At 39.7% G+C, this 21,198-nt stretch overlaps 1 protein-coding gene across 36 annotated transcripts in view; it reads left to right on the top strand.

Annotated features, from left to right (window-relative positions):
• Positions 1-21,198, top strand: part of ZBTB20 (zinc finger and BTB domain containing 20) — a 736,649-nt gene that overhangs the window by 631,008 nt on the left and 84,443 nt on the right. Inside the window, exon 3 of one of the 36 annotated variants that reach the window (XM_016137752.2) lies at positions 8,519-8,583. The exons of 33 other annotated variants lie outside the window; for them this stretch is intronic. The gene's annotated coding sequence lies outside the window, so the exon portion shown is untranslated. Of the gene's footprint in view, positions 1-8,518; positions 20,754-21,198 lie in introns of those variants that run through there. 2 more of the 36 variants (XM_036218890.1, XM_016137783.2) reach the window with 2 other exon arrangements.

A 21,198-nucleotide genomic window follows, 5' to 3' on the forward strand; every position in this document is an offset into this window, starting at 1 on the left:
TCAAGGTTAAGGCCAGAAAGAAATCAGGGACAGGACCTGCATCCAGGAAACTCAGCTTCATTTTAGTAACGTCTGCTTGTTTTGTTTTGGTGTTGCTGGTTTTTTTTTTTTTTCTTTCAGGAAAATTTGTGTTTTTAGAAAATATGTTTCAATTCCCAGACATTGATATCCTGGACATCTTTAGGTTGTGACAGAAGTAGGGATTAGTGGCTGTGACAAATGTAGCAGAAGCCAGTGCAATTGCAATCTATCAAACATGTTGGCAGACCCCAGATTTTTCTGATCCTGGCTACAGATTTCAGTGGCGTCCTTACCCTAGGAAGACAGAGTTAACTGAGAACAGTGGAGCCTCTCTCTTAATTTGGGTCTTGGTAACTGTGGGACTAGAATGCCCTGGTAAAAACAATAACTAGAGTCCGGGACCACTTTCCTGGGTGTACGACCTGTGTGGTTGCACAGGACCCTGCATTTACGAGGACTCTGTGCTTGGCTTAATGTTCACTGTTGCTATCTTGAAATTTTTAATAATTTTTTAATGTGGGACTCAACGTTTTCACTTTGCCACGAGCCCCACAAATTATGCAGCTGGTCCTGCCTGGAATTTATCTTTCCCCGGCATGCCAGCAAAAGGTACCAGTCACATGTCTTTCCTACTGAAAATTATCTTCTTTTTTGATTCCTCGAAGCTAATTCCTGTTTAAACTCTGAAGATTTCTGTCCCTCCAGTGTGGTTAAGAGGAACCCATCTCTTCTTTTTCCTCCAAACACCTTCAGATGATTGTAATCAAGATGGTCTTGATTTATAATCAAAAACTCTATATCTCAGCAAAGTATTTCTTGCTAGAGGTTAATAGTTAGGAGAAATAGTATAGTAGTGAAGTCTTTGCCCTTTATCGGCTAGTTAAAATAGGTTTCAACCATTAAATTGAGATTTTAAAAAGAACGTCGAACATTCACATTATTTAAGACTTCCAAACCATTATCAGACACATCAGTGTATTCTGAAAACAAGTTGATCTCCCAGCTCTGGCCCTGGGCTTCTGTCCCTCTTAGATTCTCACCCTTGCTGCTGCCAGCTGTGTGTTCTGTGTCCTCATTTTCCCTTCTGCCTTCAGCTCATATCAATCCTTCCATCCTTCTTACTCAAAATTGGCATTAAAGGAAGGGAGTTCCCCCTCTTTAGTCTACGTATGGCGTCTAATGAGAGTAACTCTCGCTCAGTTTTGTACTGTACAAACACACTATCCCTGCCATCACCTTGGTAAGTGTGAATGACAGAATTGTGAAGTCTGAATTAGATCCCACAGAGGTTCATGGGCCTGTTCACTATCACAGTTTGTAAGGACCAAGCCTTAACCAGAAGAATGCAGGCCTCCAGTCTTCCAAGCAGATGCACTTTTAATGACTCAGGGTATCCTCAGCATTCCTAAAAGATACATTCCATGTGACTGGCCCATTAGCCAGTTCTGAAGCACCCAGGAGGAGGAGGAAATATGCTAGAGGAAATTTGGAGTTGGGAGAAAGAACCTGACTGGCCACCTTAAGCTGGGTAGTCAGCCTCTCTGAACCTGTAAAATATTTCCTACCAGTAATAATGTCTCCAGGATTACTGGAAGGATCCAGAGAGATGCTCACCTAAGAGAAAGCCTCACTCACTGCAGAAACTCAGGAAGAGTTAGCTTCTCCTCCTTTACACTCTTCCACACATCCTTCTTCTTCCTCTGTGAAAGGGAGGAAAGCCAGAAGAATCTGATAGAGAGGCGCCAGACTGTGTAGTCTTTGTGAATTTAAATTGTAGATCAGAATACCCTGTCCTTGCCTCAACCAAGTAGGTTGAAGTTTGCAAGTTTTTAAATCAGTGCTGACCTCCAGTCCAGTAACAGCACAACCATGACACAGCATAAGGGTCAGAGCGTTACTCATGTCCCAAGGGATTTGTCGGTGGTTCCGCAGCTGCAGACAAGGCCCAGGGCACAAACTGCAAAGCAGATTGAGTCCTTTTCAGTCATGGCCACTCCCTTCCTTCCTCTCTTTTGCCTCCAAGGGCCCAGAGTCCCTGTTAATCTGACTCCCTCCCAACCATCCTTGTTCCTAAATTATCCCTATCTCTCCCCCCAACTCCAGCTCAAAACCCTTTTACACTAAGGTAACCTACCCTCTTAGGGCTGAATAGATTAGAGCACCAAGGTAGGAACGGCTTAACCCTCCTCTGGTATGTTTGCATCTCAGAAGAAGTGTTGGAAATTGAAATGTACCTCATTAACAGGGGGGCTTCTTATGCACTGTGCAGACCATAGGTGGCTGTTCCTTCTGAGCCAAACATGTCTGCGTTGAATCAGCCATGTCCTGGTGCAGCTGTACCCATCCGCCCCCCTTGTTTATCTTTGGTCACATAAGTGATGTGAACTCAGAAAAGCAAACTTTCTTCCTGAGAGAGAGAAAGAGAGAATGAGAGAGAGAGAGACTGGGAGAGAGAGACAGAGAGAGAGAGACTGAGAGAGAGAGAGAGAGAGAGAGAGAGAATGAGAGAGAGAGAGAGAGAGAGAGAGAGAGAGAGAGAGAGAGAGAGAGAAGAAAAACATGTAGGTTTACATGGGTGATTGCAGAGGGTCTCTCATAAAAATATGCTGCAGCATTGGGGATTGGGGGCAGGCATGAAAATAAGTTTCTGTCTTGGATAGCCAAGACCTTAATGGGTATAGTTATGAAAATAGTGTTAAAAAGTTTAAAATCCAACAGCTTTGCAGTAACTTAAGGCTCCTACCTCCTGTGAACTCTGAGCATTTTGTAAATTTGAATAATCAGTCATTTCGTTTCCTCTTTTTATAGAGAAGAGTGTTAAAGCTCGGATGGGACAGGGCGTTTTTTCCTGGTCACCCAGCTCACCTGCAGAGCTCATTTTAGGGCCCCTAGGGAAGCGTAACTTATACCTGATAGTTAGGGGAGCTCCTAAGAGCACCTCCACCCACCGAAGCCTGCTTTTCCATCTTCCAGTCTTTTCTCTTTATACTCGGTGTTGCTCCTGCAGTGCAAGAGAAAACGTTAGCATGAGAATCAAAGGGAGGCGAAGGAACATTAAGGGAACATTAGCAACTATTGAAAAGACATTTTGACCTATTTCTGAGTTATCAATTTAATAGTATTTGTTGCCAGGAAATGCACCGACGGTGGGCGGGAGGCTGGATTGCAATAGCAGCCTGCTCTCAGGGGCCCTCCAGTTACAGGAGGTGGTAATTCTAGTTAATAAAAGGGTGAACTTCAAACACATTTTAACCAAATCAAATTGTAGCGGGAAATATCGTATTACTGATGTTCAAGCCGACTCACAGCTGGTAACATTAGTCAGTATATAGGCCCCAAATTCTGACTTTTCAGCATTTTCAGATGAGTTTCTAGCAGTGAGAGAGTTCCCCAGGCACATTGTTCTATAGGAATAGGAGGTTTTTAACTAACGTAGGAGCTAGCATTAATGAAATTTTTTTTTTATTCTTGTTAGACTTTTTATATGATTGTCAGATATTTAAATAATATGTAATAAAGCCAAACTTCAGGTGGTTGATAGGAAATCTCATAGAGCCAGGAGTTTTAATTTTTTGTTGTTTTGGGTTTTTTCTGTGACATGTTGGCAAATGATAAAAGCAATTCACTCTGCTCACCAGAGATGCTGGGCAGAGTTCCCCCAACACTGATTTCGTGCCATGAAAAGCACAAGGCATGGCGAAGAGACCAAGCTTTGTGTCCTCCTGCTCAGATTTGAATCCCAGTTTAGCCTCTACTAGCTGTGTGACCAGAGGATAGTCACCTAACCTCTCTGAACCTTAGGCGCCCTCTATAAAAAATGGGCGAAGTATCAGTCTTTCATAGTTGACCCAAGGACCAAATGAGATGACATATGTAAAGAAATCCATATATTAAGAAAAACTGCCGGTCATGCACCAAGTGTTCAAAGGTGATCACTGTCATTTTTTTTACCCTCTTTCCATCTATAGTTTGCCAAGCTTTTTTTTTTTTTCTTAAGAGTTAATTATTGTTTCCAGTAAAATGCATAGCTTTTAATCTGGTGATGAAAGGAAACAAACTATGAATACCCTGCAGACTAATCCGGTCAGTCCTTTTTGAATGATTATCTGTTGGCTACTTCACCTTAGCACCAATTAGCCTAGATTTCCCGTTATTAGCCTCCCCTGGATTCGCGTCATTAGATCACAGGACACATTTTTTTTAATTAAGTTTATTGGGGTAACATTGATTAATACAATTATATAATTTTCAGGTGTACATTATCATTAGACATCTGTATATTCCAGTTTCTTTGAGCGATCATATATTTGATCCCCTTTACCCACTTCACCCTCCCCCTAAACCCTATATTTGATCCCCTTTACCCCGTCTACCTCCCCCCTCCACCCTCCTTCCCGACCTTACTTGCAACCACTATTATATAGTCCTCTGGTAACCACCAGCCTATAGTCCATGTCCATGAGTCTCTGTTTGTTTGTCCTGCTCATTTGTTGCCTTTAGGTATATATCCCATGTATGTGTGATATCACGTTCACAGGACACATTTTAACTAAATCAGCTGGACCCCCTGGTGACCCAGACCAAGTTATACAGGCAGAGGTGTGACAGTGGAGCATATGGTGGCTGGAACTCTCCGTACTTCTTCCTCACTTGTCCTACTCCAGCTAATCTTGTAGGAGAGATGTCAGACATTGTTTTGTGGGGTAGCCTCCTCTCTGGACTTTTTATAAACTTTTTCCATGTGCCTGAGTCTCCATTTTCACAGAGATTAGTTCTGATTTGGTTCGCCTACATTTTCGAAGCTCTAAAAGCTTTCCATTGTGGGCAGATTGTCTCAAATACTGTATTTGAGGCTAGAAAAAGAAAACTGCCCAAATGTAAGCACCATTGAAGCAAAGAGAAAGTATTTTTTTCAATTGCATTCTTTGAGGACCCAGACAGCCTTGAATCCTTTACAAAAGCACATCAGTAATGCCATCCTCCCTCTTTAAAAGACACACACACACACACACACACACACACACACACACACACTTGCACCAACTACAGAAGGCCATTATTCATGATGTAAAGGGCTAGAGTGTACGAGAGAAATAAAAAATTGAAAAGGAAGGTAATTCTATAGATAGAACCCAGACCTAGAAGCCAGAACATTCAATTCTGTTTTCTACTGCATGGGAACCTACTTTCTTGTATAGATCCCAATATATCTGCTGTACCCGAAATCCATTATTTCTAGGGAGCATGGATTCTGACTCACCCTCCTTAAGGGTTATCAGTTAATTTATTTGTTTCTGTTTTGAAAGACACTGTAATACCCATACCCATGCATATATAAAGGGGCACTTTATATAGGCAAAATGTTTCCCTCTTTTGGAAGGATGAAGCCCTGAACTGTACCTACCTTCACTCTGGAGTGGATAAAAGACCAAACTTTCACACTAGTCTGAGGAGAAAACAATTTCGTTATAATGCTGCCTTCTTTCGGGGTATTACTAATCATCTTACTATCTCAGGCTGATGCAGACCCACTGACCTAGTCCATCATTCATATCGACTCCTCTTTCATCCATGCTTGCTCTTGGTAAACATCAGTTACGAGACAACTCTGTATGAGAGGTATTGTGGATACAGAGTACACACCTCTCCCCTCACAGCCTAGTTGAACCTCTGTGCACACCGATGGCTAGTTGACTTAAAGCTTGGTCCAACCTCCTTCCTTTTTGTGCACTGAGCCCTTTAGTAAGTCTATGGAAGGGTTGTTCCATAGCCAGGAGGTCCTGCTTCTGCTTAACTGTTAAAACATATATTTTTTAAATATGTGGCACTGATTACATACTGTCTTATACTAGAGTACATTTCTGTGTGTCTCATTCCTCCTACCACTGCACAGTAAGCTTCATAAATACAAAAATTGTATTTCTACACAATTTGTATCCCCTTCTATATTTAAGATAGACTACAGAGAATATTATTATATCTGTAAAACTTAAGGATTCTTTTTCCAATTTAATATTTATAGGCTTTATTCTTCCCTAATTCTGGTTCACAGGATTTGCACATAGTAGTTTTTCAATAAATGGTTACTGATTTACTCATTAAAACCATAGAATAAAACAGTGATTTTGCATTTCTTTATGTTAAAATAGTCATTTTATTCCTCATCTACATGTTTATATTCACTCCTGGTCAACCCCTGCAACATAGATATCCTGGGATTTCATTCCCAGTGGCATCTGGCTCAGAAGTGGTCATGACTTTTAATTTGGTATCTTTATCCAGCCTCTTACAGGACAGAAGGACAATCTTTTTTTTTTCTGTCTCCTCTTCTTCCTCATAGGACTATTATGTAGTTGAATGACATGTATGTCTCTATAAAAATCATTTAATTCCTGGAACAAACATAATATCAAATCTATAATGTCAGATTGGGGGAGCTCCGGCATCCCGGCACACCCAATCATTTTGTGCATCCTATATTTTGTGCTTATCTGCAGACCTGAGGGGTGAGGGGTTCATTACTCTAAGCTTTTAGATTAGGTGCATATGATCTGTACCAGCTGTATTAACTGTGTGCTCAGCCCAAATGAGACAGCTGATTTAATAGATGCTCTCCAGCCACACAAAAGCTTCACCATTACTCTCCAACCTGATTAGATCCTAAATTTCATCCACACAAAATGATCTGAAGCCAGTCACTTATGTGCTAGGTCACAGGACGTGAATTAACAAAGAATTCTAAAATAGATACATTATTCCAGTTTTTTGTTGGTTCTTTATCAGAGAGTCTGTCTCGCAGAAAGCCGAAGGAGCCAGTCCCTTCTAGGCTAGACATTCTGTTGAGTCATGTTTACTGTCCCCCCTCAGAAAGGTTCCAAAAGCAAATGCAAGAGGTTGCTGAATGCAGGGACATGTGGCGCGCGTGCTACTGAAGTGAGAGGCATAGCATACACCTGCTTTTTGGCTGTGGCAGGCCATCTTGACTGTGCCATGCCACAAGTTAGCATTTTGGATGAGCAATTGCCATTCTGTTGTTTTCTTCTCAACACATGGTGTTCAAAAACAGTTAAAAGAAAACTGTACCCATTTGCTCATCCCAGAAATCTAAAATTTCAAAGAAGCATGCCAAATTAATTTTCACATAATATTCTCCAAGCTTTTTCTTTGCACTGGGAAATGATATTTCACTTTTTGAACTCTTGGTGTCCCGGCCTGAGGTAAATGAGTGCAGTTTCTCTTTAAACGGCATTAAACATATCAAAGCAGGATTATATCTGTCACTGTCTTTTTTTTTTTTTTTCTAATGGAATCAAAATCCTTCAGGGAGTGTCCCAAATCCACATTAATGTCTTTGAGTGCTAATGTTTCCACTGGGACTTTTACATTAGCAAAATACAAGTGTGTGGTTTCCGCCCCCTCTGCTGTCTGTGTAAGAACGAGACGATTGCGCATCCGTTATTCTCCGTGGCCTTCAGCTCGCCCGTGTCAAGGTGGTAGAAGATGACTGGAGATCTTGGGTGCTAATGTTTCCTTTTTCCCTCCCTCGTGTGGCTTCGCCCACAAAGCTAACGTGAATGCTGTTTCTAGCATGGGTGAATCTTTGGAATCCCAACCATGAATTTTATTCAGAAAAGATCAAACTGCAGCAGCCATCAGCATTATCTATCGGGCCTATTACAACCTAAATTTCACCTTCGGTTCTGATTGTGGAAAAATCAGACAGACACCCGTGATTTCAGAACCTTACTATTGACGTTTTTGCCGTTGCTTTTGGGATGTCAGTCACTTGTCCTTATTACTGCAATACAATTCCTATCTACCTCAGTCACTCTTTTTTCTTTCTTTAACAAAGCAATTAAAGTGACATGTTGTCAACTCTTGATTATCACATGGCAATGAAAGATTGCAGTGTCATAGATAGATAATAAATAATTGTGACATAAGGAAAAATAATAAATAATTCTTACATCACATGTAACCTTCGAATGCACCTTTTCCTTACATTTGAATATATTCTGGAAATTCACAATATTTCTAGAATAGCTGTTTTTATGTGTGTTATCGAAGGGCCTGGAAAGCTCTGTAGTCTCACTCTCCACCGCCTGCCCAGCCTCTTCGTTCTCCCAGCTCCCTCCTGGCCACAGAGGGCTTTAGTTCTGGAAATGAGGAAGAGAGCCAGCCCTGGGGAGCTGGGAGGCACCCTGCTCTCCGCGCTGCTCTGCATACTTTCACTTTCCAGGCACTGTGGAGAACGACACTGCTTCCTCAGACACTCCTCTTCCTACCTCTTCCTCCTTCTTCCTCTTCTACCCCCTTTCCCACTTTCTTTTTTCTTGCCTCTCTTTTTCTATCACGCATGAAACTAATCAGGGAGCTTGAACTGGGGTGTGTGTGTGTGTGGATGGTGGCGTGCAGAGAGAAGGGGGATCTCCTGATGCTCGAGCCTACCACTAGGAAAGAAACTCAGTGTTTTTATTTAAACAACCTCTCCCCACAGCTAAGCCTGCATATGTGGAAGAAAAACTCAAACCTTTTCCCTTTCCACACTTTACAGAAGACAAGGTAAGCAGAGACAGTGATAATGTCGACCCTGGATTGAAAATAAATCCTTAATGCACAAACTATGTGCTCACCTTAAATATTTTTGAGGATAAATCCCTATCTTTTGACAATTAATGGAGAATTGACTATGCTAGATCTTTGTGGAAATTCTGCATGGTTTTTTTTTTTTTTTGGTTAGTTTTTTTTTTTTTGGTATTGAAAATGTTTGGGGGTTCTTTGCTTGTTTGTTTATGTTTTTAAGCATTAGTTGTACAAAAGCTTTGCAATATCCTGTAGACTATCTTCTGTAACTGAAAAAAAGAAATAGCCTTTTACAAATGAGTCATTTGAATTTTACTACATTAATAATTCTTTGTGGTGGGTCCAGTGTCAGTTTGTTCATGTTAGCATATTTAAATGTCAAGGTGGCAGAAAATGTGTGTTTATATTATATAAACTTTTGCACACAATTTAGCACCGTATAGCAGACACTCACTAAAAATATTCCCAATGACATGCATTGTTGTTTTATCTCTGAATTTCCCTCTTAGCAAACTTTGGCAAAAAACACAAGCTTTGTAGATGGACAAACTTGGATTCATATTTGAGTACCATCAATTACTTTCTACTTTGTGAGTCTGATCAAAGCACAATCTTGTCGTGCCTCAATTTCTTTACTGGAAGAAATGGGGATGATAATTTTTACTCTAGAGGGTTTTTATAAGAATTAAATGAGGTGATATGTGTAAATCCCCTGTCATAGTACCTGAAGCATGGTAGGCACTCAAATGTTACTTCTCCCTTCCTTTTAAGAGAAATGCCATGGTGACATGATCACTTCTTTTGTCTTAAGCTTAATATTAGTGATTTTTCTCCATAACCAGATAACTTGAACCAAACATATCAATTAGGTTTTAGCCACACAATTTTTGTCCATTTCAAAGGAAATGACTATACTCTCTCTGCCATAGACTAAAATATAACTGTAAGTGAAATGACTTGGAGATGAGGTAGTGTGTTGGACCTGATGGATTGCACAGCTCATCCAGGTTCTTTGCTTTATTCCCAGCTCCACCCTCAGGTCCTAAATACCCTCACAGAGACAGAGCAGAAGGAGAGAAGCACAGCCCAGAGAGCCCAGTGAATTTGGGGTAGATTCTGAAGGGAAAAAAACATGTTCAGATGCATAGAACTGCTGGATTCAATGGCTCAACCTTTAGATTTGGGGTACTAGAAACATTCCAAATTACATTCAGTCATCTCTGACTTAAATACAAAAAAAGTTTATGCCTTCTCTCCTGATTTAAAATTAAGTAACAGTTACGTTTCATATTCATCCAAGGAGAATGAGTTTGGCTACTCGATTATTTTAGGTGGTATGTGAAATAACTGTATTGTAAAGTCTTTGAAACAGCACAAGTACGTCTGTCTGATCATATACTTTTTACTTTCATAATACTTGTACATAGTTAAAATTCAATAAATATTTGTCAAATGAACAAATGAATCTAGCCAGTGGCTTCTTGACTGTGACAGTGGCGATGCTACAACACAGGGTCCTATTTTTACTGCCCAGCAATGCATTTTACATATACATACCTGTACCATAGATCTCTCCTTCTCTGTGTATATGTGTGCATATTCATTGTTCAAATAAAAGGGCTTAAGGACCCGGTTCTATTGCATCACTGATAGTCCTGAATCCATCTGTGGCCTCATTACTGATAAAATTGCCAGCTACATAATTAACTCTGTAACCATTGATTGACAAGTCCTCAGTTTCCTCATTTACAAAATGACTTGATCAAGTAATCACCAAGGCAGAAAACCCTTCCAACTCCCTATTTGTTTCTCTCCAGTGAAAGATGACTTGTGACTTTAAGAAGTATACTATTGTTTTAACTTAGTGCAAGTCTTTCTCCTAATGCAAGAATCACAAATGAACCCTACTAGGGGCCTGTGGACTTGTACTTGCTTTTAAAACTCAGGGCAACCATTGAAGCAGGTGCCTTTTTATTTCAATTGCTTATCATTTAGACACTAGGACTTAACATGCTGGTGCCAACCTGACCCCCAGAGGAACCTGCCCTGCTTCTGTCATTCCAAAAAAGAGACCGAAAGCTGCCCAGATTCCTCCCTTCTGGAATCCTTTAGGGCACTTTCTCTTTGGTGGAAATGAGTCCTGCTAGTTGCAGTCTAGCTTTGTACACGCTTTTCCAGCCTCGTGGGGTGTGCTTAGTGTGAATGACACAATCTGCCTCAGTCAGCCTCACCATTTACAGAGCGAAGTGTTTCTGGTGGGGATTTTTGTTCTTTTAATACCTGCATATTTAATGTTGTGGTGATAGAGCTTGACTGTCCCCATCAGGACAGTAGGTTTTTATGTCATTAATATGTTGATTTGGTTTATGAAAGAGAGAATAAACTGCCCAATGGTACAGTACTTCTGGGTTGTGGTTTTTGTTTTTTTTTCCTTCTCCTTTTTGTTTTTTTTCCTTCCATTTACAAGAAAAAGACCCTAAATTGTACCCTTTGGATTATCATCTTCTTCGTGTATATTTCAATTTCAAAATCCTCTTTAAATGAACAATTCTCGAGGTTTCCATTAGGAGGGCTGCCTTTGGGTGTGTCCCTGGTGACTTTCTGACTGTGGATTCGTCTTCCTTTGAGGTCTTTGTGAATATTCTGTGTCTTGACCCTCTCTCAGAGTCACATTTCAAACAATAACCTATCCCCTAGTTAGTGCTTCTTGGTTACCAAAATAGCCATGCTGCCTCTATTGCTTCACCTCTCTTCTGGATGCTCCCCACATTCCTGAAGAAAAAAGAAGTGTTAACATTTAATTTCTTGCATGATAACTTTTGATAAGCACCCAAGTATTAGATTTTGATGAGTGCTAAGGGAAAGACCCAGACAACAGACACCAAAATTTATTTTTGGAGACTACTTTGCAGTGTAAATGTACAACACTTGGGGGTTGCCAAATCTTGCACATTTGAATGAAAGAACAGGATCGTTGCCTTGTCTGTGTCAGGATCTTCTCTTTGGTCTGCAATGCAGCCCTGCTTTGGTTTAATTAATCCATTGAAGTCTATCTTAACCCTAGTCAGTAATGATGGAGGGGCTCACCGGAGCCATCTAGAATGGGAGAAATTAGATGGATAATGATTTTTGTGCTGATGATGTGTTCTGTCTTTTTATATAGTTGATCCCGTGAGGGACATATTTCTTTGGTGTATTCCTGCTGATGTTCTCAAGACAGATATATTACAGAGAAATAAATCAGACTATGAGATTTTGCCAGTGTCTAATTCTTAGTGTGTAAATGTAGTGTTTTAAAATCAAAGCTATTTTTTAAAGTATATTTTTATCAATATAATATTAAATAATCAAGAGGATGCATGAAATTTGAGAAACTCTCATTTGGGTATTATTTTTTATTACACTTCAACATTGTTATGGAATATTTATGTTAATAGTCTTCTTCCGATTACTCTCTCCTCCGTGAGTTAACTATTTAAGATGAATCCTCCTTAATCCTATTCAACAAGTGTTTACTGATGCCTACCACATGCATAGCAGTTGATGGTTCTCAAAAATCAGGAAACCTAAATGGTTTGATGTGTCTTAAGGTAACAAAACCATACAGTTTTTTTTTTTTAAATATAGCTATTTGAAATCGAGACCTAAAGTTGCAAGGCAACAAATTAATCAAACTGTATTGGTTGAGCACCCACTATATTTTTTCTACCATCAGTGGAATTTATAAGCAATTACAATATACTTTTGAAATACAGTGAATTTTTAAAAATATGGTTAAGCAGATGGAGTGGTTTTTTTTTTTACCTTTAGAGGGTTAGCAGTTGGCTGATGGTGGTCTTGGAAATCTCTCTAACAGAGCAGGCAGGGTCTAAGTTATATTTTGAAGGAAGGAAAGGTGTTCTTTCCTGCATGGAGGATTATTCCACAGATTCAGGCTTATGAGGGAAAGGTTCAGAAATGGACTTTTCCCACTTCAAGGGAAGACTTTCAATGAGATGAAGCCAGAAGGCAAAGGATAAGTGCTTAGCAGATGGATATAGGTGGGCCTTAGTGGCATCATTTTCTGACAGATCAGATGAGCAAATCTACAGAGGGATTTCAGTGCTGGGAGTTTGGAATTCACAATTGATCCAAAGTAGGATGATAGAAATTCACTGGAGGACTGAAGAGGGAACCGTGACAGTCAAACCACTTAGAATATGTTTGGCATAAGGAGACAATTTTCAAATCTTAGGTACAAGGAGACCGAGAGATGGCCAAATAATAGTAAAAAAATATATATTTATTTGAGTTAAGATCATTATAAGAAATTTTCTATATTTAATAATTGGCTATATATAAGACACCAACTATTTTAAAATGTGAGAATTTACCAGAAGTTTGGAGCATTGGATGGTCCCATAGGCTGTGGTTATATGGAATTTAGATAGCAGAATAATTTCAAATAAAATAGAGAATGCTCTATATGGAATTTGAGGTGCTAGCAGAACATCTAATCAGAGATATTCTAAAGAGGAAGTGTTAACTATGTTAACTTAATTAACCCTAACTAAGAGAGGTAGGTTATAGGAAAAGGTAGATGAATGCGTCCCTCCTCACCCACCCCCCACCCCAATGCATGGATAGAAAGAAAAAACTATGAGCCTTAAGGTAGTGCCTTTTGAAGGACAGAAAGAATATTTAGGAGATAGAACAGCAATGTTGAGGGAATAATTGAAGGGATAAGTTTGAGCCAAGATTTTAAACTGCAGAAGCCAAAGACAGAGAAAGGAGCCATTTTGAGAAGGTTTTTTATTTTACAGAAACAATAGCAACGAGCTTGAAGGAACTTCGCAGGATCATCTCAGCCAATATCCAAATTCTGTGTACAGAGAAAAGGGGGCCAAGACGAGGAAAGTGGTCCAAGTAAGCAAAGATGACTTGTAGAAGAACCAGTTCTTGGGCATAGGGGTCTGCGGTCATGGTCAAGTGTTTCTTCCATTGTGTTATGCTGCCTCAGTGAAGCAGTTATCTATCTAATTACCTCTTGCAAATGTCATGAGTTAAGCAAAGAAAGGTTGAATTTCCAGTAGCCAGGATGACACAAACTGACTTATATAAATCCGTTGATGAGAGAAAAGGAGAGGGTAGTATTAAAATCTCTACCACTGAGCTGTGGCCAGGATGGACAGAAAAAGGGAAACAAATAGTTTTGAATATTTCATAGTAACTTCTTACTGCCTGCTAAATATCAAAATCACATGTGTATGAGGGCACTTAGAGAAATATGGCTACACAATTTTGTAAGGGTAGATGCATATTTGTATTTCGTTTAAATATCAACTCCTTTCAACTTGGTCCTTAATACTGAGGGAAAATGCTAGAGGTTGCATGTCAGTTTAAAATAATTGAATTAAACCTAGGCTTAGTTGGTTTAAAAAAAAAAAAGAAAGAAAGAAAGATTGAAACTGAAGACTCCTTCTCTCTAAGCTAAACTGAAAGACAGGTTTGCTTTGGAACTTGACTGATTTTCTTCAGTCCAGCCATGCAAAGACTTGGCCAAAGCTATAGCCCAGAAAACATGCCGTGTCTTGCTTGCTAAATATTTTTAAATTGGCCCCTTTTCTTCAGGAAGACCTCCTAGGTTTTGCCTGAGTAAGGACCATAAGCTTGAGCCTGTGCTAACTACAACTGTTAAGGCCTTGTGAGAGATGGAGGAGATTCTGTGCAATTGTGACATGTCGAAGGGGGGCTCCCCTGCATAATGTGATCCCTGCATGTCTTTAGGAATAGAGCTTTGCTCCCATGTTAATACATTCTGGAAATTGCTCAAGAGGCAGCTTTGGCATTAGAATAGCAACTTTCAAAGCAGTGAACGTCAGCACTTCTATTTCTCCTTCTTCTTGGCGTGCACTACATGAAGCTGGAAAGACTAATTGGCTAAATGAAGGGACTCAGTGTCGCAGAGTTGAAATCCTGGCATGTAAATGGAGAGGTGGGGAGAGACTTTGCATGCATATCTATATGGCCTCCCTTTGTGAATTATCATAATAGAAATGGTTCTGCCCCTTTGCGAGTTTCCCTGCGAGATGAGTTGGGGTGTGAAGTGCATGGCTCAGAAATTCACCATGCTTTGTATCTATGATTACTTGTCTCTGTGTATATCTTTTCCACTCCTAAATTGCATGCTTACCTAAGGTTGCTGAATAATACATTGTTTTAAAAGATGTGTCCCTGAATTAAAGTTATTATATGACAATTATAATATGGCTGCATCCAGCTGAATACTATAAAGAAAAAAAAAATCAGTAAATGTCATTTTTAAAAGCAAGCAGGGAAATCTCTTATTTGTTCTACAGGTGTTAGCTTTGCCTCCTTGACCTCTGCCAAGCATTTATAAGGACTGATCGATAATGGGATCAAACAGTTCGTGAGACTGGCTCCCTATGACCATAGTCAACTTGGCATGTAGGGTGTTTAAGTCATTGGATCATACAGAGGCTTTTTGTGAAAGAGTATTTCCAGATAAGCTATACAACTCAATTTTAACATTATAAAAAACCAAAGTCTAGAACTCATTTGGTTCATCTGCCCTGCCTTCCAGCAATACTTTACCTAAATTGTTAGGCAAAAGGAGACCAAATGTATTTCATAAAACTTATAAAAGGACATCACAGTATTCCATATGAGGATTTAACATCTCTTGAAATATGTCAGAATTTTATAACTAAACCAAATCCCTGATCTTCTTAAGCCCCCTTTTTAAATGTTTAATCTGAATTATAGACAAAGAACATCTATTAACACATCATCTTACTGATAACCATTATCAAAATCACCTCTTAAAATATTTTGGACCAGGAAGGAGGGAAAGTTCTTTGACCTTTGCCCTGAACCCTCTCTAAGCTTTTCCCATTTCCATTAATTATGGAACTTTGAATCCCAAGGTTGATGTAAAACATGGGGTGAATTTAAGTTATCCACTTCTTTGTTAACTTTTGTCATCATTTTATTTCTAAAGCACATTTTATGCCTAGTGAAATTTATGAGAGCCAAACCCAATACAGTGGTGATCTGCAATATAAACACCTCGTGGACTAATAATGATTAAACTGTTGATCATTGAGAAAATAATTTGAAGTCGCTGGGTACCATTGTATAAAATGTTGTGGTTAAAGAGTGTCCCATGGAAGCTTGATGCTGAAAGACAATCTTGGTGACATGACTGAAAGCTCAATGAATTTTAAACATTGGTAAAAACAAATTTGAAGATGCCAAACTTGATTCAAAGACCATATATTAAAGTATTGCCCTTCGACCCTGGAAGAAAAAGGTTAACCCGGAGAAGAACATAGGTAGGAATAGACCCTTACGTCCAATTAGTAGAAAATGCTATTTCCATGTCACATTCTACCCAAGAGGGGCCAAAATGCAGGGAATTTCGACTCATCAGTCATCGGTCATGCCACTCTAAACATGACTCACCTTAATAAGCATATATAACATATATTGTCCAGTTGCTTATCATATAATTTCATTCATCTCATCAGTAAATGAATATAAGTGAATATGAATGACTGCGAGTATGAATGAATGTAAGTACACAGGTTATCATTCTCCTCAGAAGGGAAACAGGAAAGCTGAGGCTCCGTCAGGTTAAGTACCTTGCTTACTGTTACATATCTTATCAGCGGTAGAATCAAAACCAGAACTAGGCTTTATGTCTGGAATCTGCAGGGCCAAGTGGAGCAGGTTATGTTTAGTTTTATTTTAATCCATTTCAGGTTCTGGACAACATCTTACAAGATGTCTGATTGTGTCCTGTTTTTCCTGTAGATATCTAGGAAGAGAGCCACAATTGGGGGGTGGAAGGTAAATCTATTTTCTGACAATGAAATGTCTTTGCTCTTTTACAATCTCATCAGCTGAATTACCAGAAAATTCATATTCTATGTCAAACTCACATAAGATGAGTAATGACAGGTAGCAACAGTTACAAAATGTACCTTCTTGCTGTGTGTTTCTCACACATCAGACTAAAATGACTTTTATGAAGCTCTCAGTGGTGATTATATAAGGTCCTTCTTCGCTGCCAAGAGGTTTTCAGATCTTTGACACCAGAGAAGAGGCAGCAGCAAACCAAAGGGGCCTCTGCCCTTTGTCATCTTAGAGCGGCTGCCAGGTGCACTTTGAATCCCATTGTGAGAAATCCCCGGGCCGAGGTAGGAAAGCCACAGTTTGAGCTGAAGATGCAGTGGTCTAAGCAAAACGTAATTAGTCTTCCTTTTTTTTTCTTTCTTTTTTTTCTTTTTTGACCCTGCTGTCATGCCTTGGGGTGGGGAGGAGAAAAACTGATTTAAATAGAATAAAGAGTCCTCCAAGTTTCATCTACTTCCGAGTTCAACAGGGCTAGAGAGGGGGCTGCAGAAGAAGCTGTGGAATAGAGATGTCCTCATGCTCAGCCCATGCCCTGCGGAAGAGCCGCCTTTGGAGTCATTCTGTGAGAGATTGCACTAGGGTTGGCCAGAAAGTAAGTGAGGTATGTGGGAAGGGAGGGGAGACGCAGGAGGGGGAATGTTTTTCCTGAGAGGTTCCCAGCCACAGAGAATGCAAAAATAAATAAATAAATAACTGCTATAGTCTTAAAACGACTTTCACGTCTTACTTTTTCTTTCACCAGGAAGTTAGCATTCTGAAAGTTTGATTCTGAGTGTGTCCTGATGTATGTCTAAATCTTCAGTGCATTTTTATGGCTGGGTTATAAACCCATCATAATAGCGAGGGGTTAAAATGAAACGCCTTCAAAAGATAACCTGTACCTACTGCAGGCTTGAAACTCGATTAGCCCAGCTATTAAAACCAGGAGGACAAACTGTTTCTTCCCTGGATACAAAAGCTGTTAGGCTACAGCCTGACCCAGTACAAAAGTTTTCTGAATCTCTCTCCACTTTACTAAACATCGGCTCATTGCTGCCGTCTGCAGTGAAGCTGTTTACAGCTCTGTGCTAAGTGGAAAGTTCAAATCAATTATTGTCCATTAGAGTTTAGGTATAACTGATGAAATATCCCCAGAGGAGTACTGTAAATGTATCAAGACGTCCTTCCCCATTATAGAAATGGGGACGCATGGTGAATTACTTACCTTCTCTCTCACCCTTAATGCCTCTGAAAGGCTGCTGGGCAAACAGAGCTTATCTTGTCTTGCTGGGGTTTAAAGTGAGGACTTTACCATTCAGTGAACATGAGTAGTGCGCCAACAGAAATTTTAGGTTCCAGCTTCTCTCATAACCTCCCTAAAGTGCCTTGTGGGCATAAAGGTCTAAGAAACAAAAGATATAAAAGAAAATCCTAAAAAATGATTAAAACTGCCACCCAGAAGTGCCCTGCAATCAGGTTCTTTTAGAAATGTTAAGTTTCTTGTTAACAATCAAATAGAAAAAGCTTAGACTCCAAATTTTCAGCAAGTGACAATAAGATTTAATGCCAGATAATTTATGCCAGGATACTTTCTTTTATAAAACTAGGTCTCTACATCAAGCGTCAGCAGGGCCCAAAAAGAAACCCACTCACTGCTCAGCTGTGAGCAGGGTAGCATTAATTTCCTAGATTCTGTTATTCAGTCACAAAATTGAACAGTGCCTTTTACCCTGTAAAGACTGGAACTGAGAGGAAAGAGAGGGTCTCATTTGTGATCTGCTATGACAAGAGATGGAATAGAGGTTCCTGACTTCCTTCTAAATTTGTCTTTACTTATTCTCTTCCCTTTATTCTGCCCCATAGCAAGCTCCGCGCCCTAGAGAGTCTAAGATTGAAATATATATGGACTTATCTTTTCATGGGAAAACCTAAGTGTTATTCCTCCAAGGACTATGATTTTTCCTCAAACCAGAAAGTGACAGAGAAAGGTCAAGGAGACAATGTTCTCCTGTATCACATCAACCTTGCCTTCCTCCACGTGCACAGGTGGGCAAGGTACCTTTTTATTTCGAGCTGGTCCTATTCAGCTCCAGTGGCCGCACTGTGGGGAGGCAGCGGGATGCAGTTCCAGCACAATCCCACAAGCCAGTCATACTGGAGATAAGAAGCATCTTCAAAATGCAGCATTGATTTGTTTGTGTTTCTCTTAACTCCAAGGATAACTCCAAGGATGTTTCTTTCTGCTGACAGCTCTGTCCGTGGTGCTAAGTAGGAAATTGGCTGTATTTTCTTCCCTGTGGCCCATACTGCTTACCCCCAGCTCTCCTGGGGCTTCCAGTCATCTGTCTAAAGAGATGCTAATTGCTGTGCAGTAAATCTGGTTGAGATGAACACCTAGCTTCCAGGATATTTATTGGGTCAGATTTTCTTCTAGCTCACTCAGATAATGAGAGATTTCATGTTATTTTTTCACCTTTATCTAGTTAGGTCTGTTGCTTTTTTTTTTTTTTTAAGTTCACAAGAAGTTCCCTTGAATCTACCTTTGATTGTTAAACCATCACTTCTTTAACAAATGATGTGCTGTGACAATTGTCATTTACTCAAAGGGAGCAATCTGGCTCCATACCCATCCAGATCTCCCTCCCCTCAAATATTCATCTAGCCCCACATCACCAGCATCTAACAATTGGTGATATTTAAAAAATTAGTTCATTTCTTTCTCCACATTTGTAGCAATGGCCATTGGCCTACTGCACTCAGCATTTATAGGATACATTTCTCTTCATTCAGATTTCATTTATTCTACCCAGTATATCGGTTGTTTTTGGAACTCAGATTGTAAAATTGTTTTCTCTCAATATTCTAGGAGAATTATTTTACATGCTAACTTCGAGACTAAATTTAGTGATTGAAGTCTAAACCCTTTAAAATAATAAATATTATACAAAGAGAACTGCCTTTGGATTTATCCCATGTCTTAATGACAAAATGCTAAAGAACTGTACAGATTCGTGTCTTTCTTTAGTGGAGCAGAGAATCTGTATTCTACACCTGAAAAGCAGCCTCAGTATGACAGAATTAAGTATATATCCGCAGTACCAAATGTGTGGTTAGACTTATTTTCCTGCCCCATTACTATAGGTAAGAGTGTGTTTAGTCAGTCCTTTTCAAATCGGCTTCCCTCTTCCAAAGCCCATTTTGCCTGCCCTCATCTGAGAATCAGCCAGCCCACCCATAGATTGCTAATATGCTTGCTCAGATTTAAGGAGCAGCCCTGATTTTCAAGTTTCTTCTAGCCATTATTTGTGTTCCAAATTATCTTACTGCATCTGTATTAATTTTCTGTTTCCAAAAGTAGTCCATGTATTTCAAGGCAGCACGGTTTCTTTTTTACATTTTCCAGGGAACTGGTGTTTTTAATGTCATGTGAGGACAACATTACACAATGGATCTTTGGCAGGGATACACAGAAATGAATACCGTGTGCGAACAAACATTAAATGGCAGTCTTAATTACAGAGTTTGACTCTGTTGTTTTTAATGCCCTTCAATTTTATAATTTGATGGAAAATGCATCAACACAGCTATTTTCTTTCTACCCTAAATGATTAAGGATTGATATACCCACAAGCCATAGTAGCTTGTTAAATCTGTCTGATCAGGTAGGTCCTACATTTCATCCGCTAGAGGGCAGTAGGGATACACATCCACACCAACCAATATGTGCAACATATGGTCGATGTGGAAACATAGTAGCCATAGCTTTCATGTGTATGAAAAATTCCCATTACAGTGTTGCTTCACTTATAATTATATTGAAAGTAAACACTAATTCACAGACGGACTACGCATATTTTATTTCAACATACCCCACTAGTGTTTTGTCTATTCTAGTTTAAAATGCCCTGAGTAATGAAACTTCCTCTACTTCCCTTGGGAAGCTGTATCAAAACCCAACTGTTTCTACTGCTTGATTTTTTTTTTTTAAATATACTCAAGATCTATTAGTCCTCCTTCAAGTTTACTTAGAACTATATTGTATATTCCCTTTTCCCTTACAGTAAGGTTAGTTCCATTCTGGAAAGCAAACGTTTTTTGAGCGCCTGCTACGTATAAGGCAGCACTAAGTAAATGAATGGCCACAATCGACAAGGGATGCAGCACTGAGTTAGATGGATTCGCGTGAGTCACAAAGCTAAAGGAGACAATCTCTCGGGTCTAACATCCGAAGAAGAGTGTGCTTGAGTGCTAAAGTAAGTGATATCCATGAGGGAAAATTTTATTTGTGCTTAGGTTTCTGTATCAGAACTTAAGAGGTATTTCAAATACATGATGATATCAGATGTCACAAAGAGAACAGTGAGGTGTACAGCTAACACTAACATGGCAGTGGGTTCATGCCAAGCAAATGACCTGGATGCTTACTAATGAAGGTTTGATCCTTCTTCCTTTTGCAGCTGGTCGTCAGCTTTGCCAAGAAGCATCAGAACCTAGACTGGGGCTTTTTATAACCATATATAAAGGATAGGAAATGGGTCTCCCCAGGGTAGTGACACCTTGCTGTACATCATGTTGTATTGAATATTTTCCATCATTGACTTTCTGGGTCCAATCTTGGTCACACTACACACACCACACAGTGGGAAAGTGCTCCAAGCTCATGTGCAGTACCCTGGTTTGCATCATTAGTTTCTTGGC

The sequence above is a fragment of the Rousettus aegyptiacus genome, unplaced genomic scaffold (genome assembly GCF_014176215.1).
Source record: "Rousettus aegyptiacus isolate mRouAeg1 unplaced genomic scaffold, mRouAeg1.p scaffold_m13_p_4, whole genome shotgun sequence".
NCBI classification, from domain to species: Eukaryota; Metazoa; Chordata; class Mammalia; order Chiroptera; family Pteropodidae; genus Rousettus; species Rousettus aegyptiacus.